Here is a 6,427-nt window from a genome sequence, read left to right as displayed (position 1 = left end):
AAAATTAGAATATTAAAAAATATTCTGGGACACAAACAGGCTTGGTCCTGTTTGTGTCCCAGAAAGAGGGGTCCCAGAAAGAGGGCCAATTATCTACAAATTCTATCTTTTGGGAGGGGCAGAAAACAGTTTTCAACCAGCGATTGATTTGTGAGACTCTGCTGTAGAGCTCATCACTCCCCCTAACTGGAAGGGGGCCCGAGACAATTACTCGATGCCGACACATCTTTCTAGCTGATTTACACGCTGAAGCTATGTTGCGCTTGGTGACCTCTGACTGTTTCATCCTAACATTGTTGGTGCCGACGTGGATAACAATATCCCTATACTCTCTACACTCGCCAGTTTTAGTTTTAGCCAGCACCATCTTCAGATTAGCCTTAACTTCGGTAGCCCTGCCCCCTGGTAAACAGTGTATGATCGCTGGATGATTCGTTTTAAGTCTAATACTGCGGGTGATGGAGTCGCCAATGACTAGGGCTTTCAATTTGTCAGAGCTAATGGTGGGAAGCTTCGGCGTCTCAGACCCCGTAACGGGAGGAGTAGAGACCAGAGAAGGCTCGGCCTCAGACTCTGATTCGCTGCTTAATGGGGAAAACCGGTTGTCGGCTGAATGAGTGACACCGGTTGAGCATTCCTACAGCATTTCCCTCCAGAAGCCATGAGAAAGTTGTCCGGCTGTGTGGACCGTGCGAGGGGATTTGTACTAACGTTACTATCTGTACTTACTGGTGGCACAGACACGGTTTCATCCTTTCCTACACTGAAATTACCCTTGCCTAACGATTGCGTCTGAAGCTGGGCTTGCACTACAGCTATCCTTGCCATAAGGCGATCATTCTCCTGTATATTATGAGTACAGCGACTGCAATTAGAAGGCATCGTGTTAATGTTACTACTTAGCTTCGGCTGGTGGAGGTCCTGACGAACCAAATCCAAATCAAATCAAATCAAATCAAATCAAATCAAATTTTATTTGTCACATACACATGGTTAGCAGATGTTAATGCGAGTGTAGCGAAATGCTTGTGCTTCTAGTTCCGACAATGCAGTAATAACGAGCAAGTAATCTAACTAACAATTCCAAAAAAAACTACTGTCATACACAGTGTAAGGGGATAAAGAATATGTACATAAGGATATATGAATGAGTGATGGTACAGAGCAGCATAGGCAAGATACAGTAGATGATATCGAGTACAGTATATACATATGAGATAAGTATGTAAACCAAGTGGCATAGTTAAAGTGGCTAGTGATACATGTATTACATAAGGATGCAGTCGATGATATAGAGTACAGTATCAACGTATGCATATGAGATGAACAATGTAGGGTAAGTAACATTATATAAGGTAGCATTGTTTAAAGTGGCTAGTGATATATTTACATCATTTCCCATCAATTCCCATGATTAAAGTGGCTGGAGTAGAGTCAGTGTCATTGACAGTGTGTTGGCAGTAGCCACTCAATGTTAGTGGTGGCTGTTTAACAGTCTGATGGCCTTGAGATAGAAGCTGTTTTTCAGTCTCTCGGTCCCAGCTTTGATGCACCTGTACTGACCTCGCCTTCTGGATGGCAGCGGGGTGAACAGGCAGTGGCTCGGGTGGTTGGTGTCCTTGATGATCTTTATGGCCTTCCTGTAGCATCGGGTGGTGTAGGTGTCCTGGAGGGCAGGTAGTTTGCCCCCGGTGATGCGTTGTGCAGACCTCACTACCCTCTGGAGAGCCTTACGGTTGAGGGCGGTGCAGTTGCCATACCAGGCGGTGATACAGCCCGCCAGGATGCTCTCGATTGTGCATCTGTAGAAGTTTGTGAGTGCTTTTGGTGACAAGCCGAATTTCTTCAGCCTCCTGAGGTTGAAGAGGCGCTGCTGCGCCTTCCTCACGATGCTGTCTGTGTGAGTGGACCAATTCAGTTTGTCTGTGATGTGTATGCCGAGGAACTTAAAACTTGCTACCCTCTCCACTACTGTTCCATCGATGTGGATGGGGGTTTCCCTCTGCTGTTTCCTGAAGTCCACAATCATCTCCTTAGTTTTGTTGACGTTGAGTGTGAGGTTATTTTCCTGACACCACACTCCGAGGGCCCTCACCTCCTCCCTGTAGGCCGTCTCGTCGTTGTTGGTAATCAAGCCTACCACTGTTGTGTCGTCCGCAAACTTGATGATTGAGTTGGAGCGTGCATGGCCACGCAGTCGTGGGTGAACAGGGAGTACAGGAGAGGGCTCAGAACGCACCCTTGTGGGGCCCCAGTGTTGAGGATCAGCGGGGAGGAGATGTTGTTGCCTACCCTCACCACCTGGGGGCGGCCCGTCAGGAAGTCCAGTACCCAGTTGCACAGGGCGGGGTCGAGACCCAGGGTCTCGAGCTTGATGACGAGCTTGGAGGGTACTATGGTGTTGAATGCCGAGCTGTAGTCGATGAACAGCATTCTCACATAGGTATTCCTCTTGTCCAGATGGGTTAGGGCAGTGTGCAGTGTGGTTGAGATTGCATCGTCTGTGGACCTATTTGGGCGGTAAGCAAATTGGAGTGGGTCAAGGGTGTCAGGTAGGGTGGAGGTGATATGGTCCTTGACTAGTCTCTCAAAGCACTTCATGATGACGGATGTGAGTGCTACGGGCGGTAGTCGTTTAGCTCAGTTACCTTAGCTTTCTTGGGAACAGGAACAATGGTGGCCCTCTTGAAGCATGTGGGAACAGCAGACTGGTATAGGGATTGATTGAATATGTCCGTAAACACACCGGCCAGCTGGTCTGCGCATGCTCTGAGGGCGCGGCTGGGGATGCCGTCTGGGCCTGCAGCCTTGCGAGGGTTAACACGTTTAAATGTCTTACTCACTTCGGCTGCAGTGAAGGAGAGACCGCATGTTTCCGTTGCAGGCCGTGTCAGTGGCACTGTATTGTCCTCAAAGCGGGCAAAAAGTTATTTAGTCTGCCTGGGAGCAAGACATCCTGGTCCGTGACTGGGCTGGGTTTCTTCCTGTAGTCCGTGATTGACTGTAGACCCTGCCACATACCTCTTGTGTCTGAGCCGTTGAATTGAGATTCTACTTTGTCTCTGTACTGGCGCTTAGCTTGTTTGATAGCCTTGCGGAGGGAATAGCTGCACTGTTTGTATTCAGTCATGTTACCAGACACCTTGCCCTGATTAAAAGCAGTGGTTCGTGCCTTCAGTTTCACACGAATGCTGCCATCAATCCACGGTTTCTGGTTAGGGAATGTTTTAATCGTTGCTATGGGAACGACATCTTCAACGCACGTTCTAATGAACTCGCACACCGTATCAGCGTATTCGTCAATGTTGTTGTCTGACGCAATACGAAACATCTCCCAGTCCACGTGATGGAAGCAGTCTTGGAGTGTGGAGTCAGCTTGGTCGGACCAGCGTTGGACAGACCTCAGCGTGGGAGCTTCTTGTTTTAGTTTCTGTCTGTAGGCAGGGATCAACAAAATGGAGTCGTGGTCAGCTTTTCCGAAAGGGGGCGGGGCAGGGCCTTATATGCGTCGCGGAAGTTAGAGTAACAATGATCCAGGGTCTTTCCACCCCTGGTTGCGCAATCGATATGCTGATAAAATTTAGGGAGTCTTGTTTTCAGATTAGCCTTGTTAAAATCCCCAGCTACAATGAATGCAGCCTCCGGATAAATCGTTTCCAGTTTGCAGAGAGTTAAATAAAGTTCGTTCAGAGCCATCGATGTGTCTGCTTGGGGGATATATACGGCTGTGATTATAATCGAAGAGAATTCTCTTGGTAGATAATGCGGTCTACATTTGATTGTGAGGAATTCTAAATCAGGTGAACAGAAGGATTTGAGTTCCTGTATGTTTCTTTCATCACACCATGTCACGTTGGCCATAAGACATACGCCCCCGCCCCTCTTCTTACCAGAAAGATGTTTGTTTCTGTCGGCGCGATGCGTGGAGAAACCCGCTGGCTGCACCGCTTCGGATTGCGTCTCTCCAGTTAGCCATGTTTCCGTGAAGCAAAGAACGTTACAGTCTCTGATGTCCCTCTGGAATGCTACCCTTGCTCGGATTTCATCAACCTTGTTGTCAAGAGACTGGACATTGGCAAGAAGAATGCTAGGGAGTGGTGCACGATGTGCCCGTCTCCGGAGTCTGACCAGAAGACCGCTTCGTTTCCCTCTTTTTCTGAGTCGTTTTTTTTTTTTTTTTGGTCGCTGCATGTGATCCACTCGGTTACACTGGTTGTGAGGCAGAACACCGGATCCGCATCGCGAAAAACATATTCTTGGTCGTACTGATGGTGAGTTGACGCTGATCTTATATTCAGTAGTTCTTCTCGGCTGTATGTAAAGAAACCTAAGATGACCTGGGGTACTAGTGTAAGAAATAACACGTAAAAAAACAAAAAACTGCATAGTTTCCTAGGAACGCGAAGCGAGGCGGCCATCTCTGTCGGCGCCGGAAGTAAGCGAGAAGTAAGCGATGTCCATATAAAGCGTCCGGAGTGAAAAAGTTGAATAAAAAAAAAAAGTTGAGTGATGGAAAAACTGGAAATATAAACGGTAATTAAAAAGTAAAAACCTTAAAGTTGTCAGGTAGCAAAGTAAGGTTTATTTATTTATTTATTCTGCGAATTCTGCCTGTAATGTATCTTTCTGGTTTACAGTTGATATCATTATCGTACTAGATTAAGCAGGATTATAGTCCAGGCATATCATTCTGTTTTATGATTATACTGGGGATAAACATACAGTGGGGAGAACAAGTATTTGATACACTGCCGATTTTGCAGGTTTTCCTACTTACAAAGCATGTAGAGGTATGTAATTTTTTTATCATAGGTACAATTCAACTGTGAGAGACGGAATCTAAAACAAAAATCCAGAAAGTCACATTGTATGATTTTTAAGTAATTCATTTGCATTTTATTGCATGGAATAAGTATTTGATACATCATAAAAGCAGAACTTGATATTTGGTACAGAAACCTTTGTTTGCAATTACAGAGATCATACGTTTCCTGTAGTTCTTGACCAGGTTTGCACACACTGCAGCAAGGATTTTGGCCCACTCCTCCATACAGACCTTCTCCAGATCCTTCAGGTTTCAGGGCTGTCGCTGGGCAATACAAACTTTCAGTTCCCTCCAAAGATTTTCTATTGGGTTCAGGTCTGGAGACTGGCTAGGCCACTCCAGGATCTTGAGATGCGTCGTGCGGAGCCACTCCTTAGTGACCCTGGCTGTGTGTTTTGGGTCGTTGTCATGCTGGAAGACCCAGCCACGACCCATCTTCAATGCTCTTACTGAGGGAAGGAGGTTGTTGGCCAAAATCTCGCAATATATGGCCCCATCCATCCTCCCCTCAATACGGTGCAGTCGTCCTGTCCCCTTTGCAGAAAAGCATCCCCAAAGAATGATGCTTCCACCTCCATACTTCATAGTTGGGATGGTGTTCTTGGGGTTGTACTCACCCTTCTTCATTCTCCAAACATGGCGAGTTTCATCAGACCACATGACCTTCTCCCATTCCTCTTCTGGATCATCCAGATGATCATTGGCAAACTTCAGATGGGCCTGGACATACGCTGGCTTGAGCAGGGGACCTTGCGTGCGCTGCAGGATTTTAATCCATGGCGGCGTAGTGTGTTACTAATGGTTTTCTTTGAGACTGTGGTCCCAGCTCTCTTCAGGTCATTGACCAGGTCCTGCCGAGTAGTTCTGGGCTGATCCCCCACCTTCCTCATGATCATTGATGCCCCACGAGGTCAGATCTTGCATGTAGCCCCAGACCGAGGGTGATTGACCGTCATCTTGAACTTTTTCCATTTTCTAATAATTGTGTCAACAGTTGTTGCCTTCTCACCAAGCTGCTTGCCTATTGTCCTGTAGCCCATCCCAGCCTTGTGCAGGTCTACAATTTAACCCTGATGTCCTTTCACAGCTCTCTGGTCTTGGCCATTGTGGAGAGGTTGGAGTCTGTTTGAGTGTGTGGACAGGTGTCTTTTATTCAGGTAACGAGTTCAAACAGGTGCAGTTAATACAGGTAATGGGTGGAGAACGGTATGGGCTTTTTAAAGAAAAACTAACAGGTCTGTGAGAGCCGGAATTCTTACTGGTTGGTAGCTGATCAAATACTTATGTCATGCAATAAAATGCAAATTAATTACTTAAAAATCATACAATGTGATTTTCTGGATTTTTGTTTTAGATTCCGTCTCTCACAGTTGAAGTGTACCTATGATAAAGATTACAGACTTCTACATGCTTTGGAAGTCGGAAAACCTGCAAAATCGGCAGTGTATCAAATACTTGTTCTCCCCACTGTATCTACTATTTTAACTTTTCACTCATATAACAGCAATAGTGGGTCAATATAGGCCACAACAGGCATGTTGATGCCATGCGTGTGATGGGCACAACCCAAAATGTTTGCTTTTTTTATCATTATTATGACCT

The sequence above is a fragment of the Oncorhynchus tshawytscha genome, linkage group LG04, assembly GCF_018296145.1.
Source record: "Oncorhynchus tshawytscha isolate Ot180627B linkage group LG04, Otsh_v2.0, whole genome shotgun sequence".
NCBI lineage: Eukaryota > Metazoa > Chordata > Actinopteri > Salmoniformes > Salmonidae > Oncorhynchus > Oncorhynchus tshawytscha.
Note: the sequence above shows the minus strand (reverse complement) of the source record.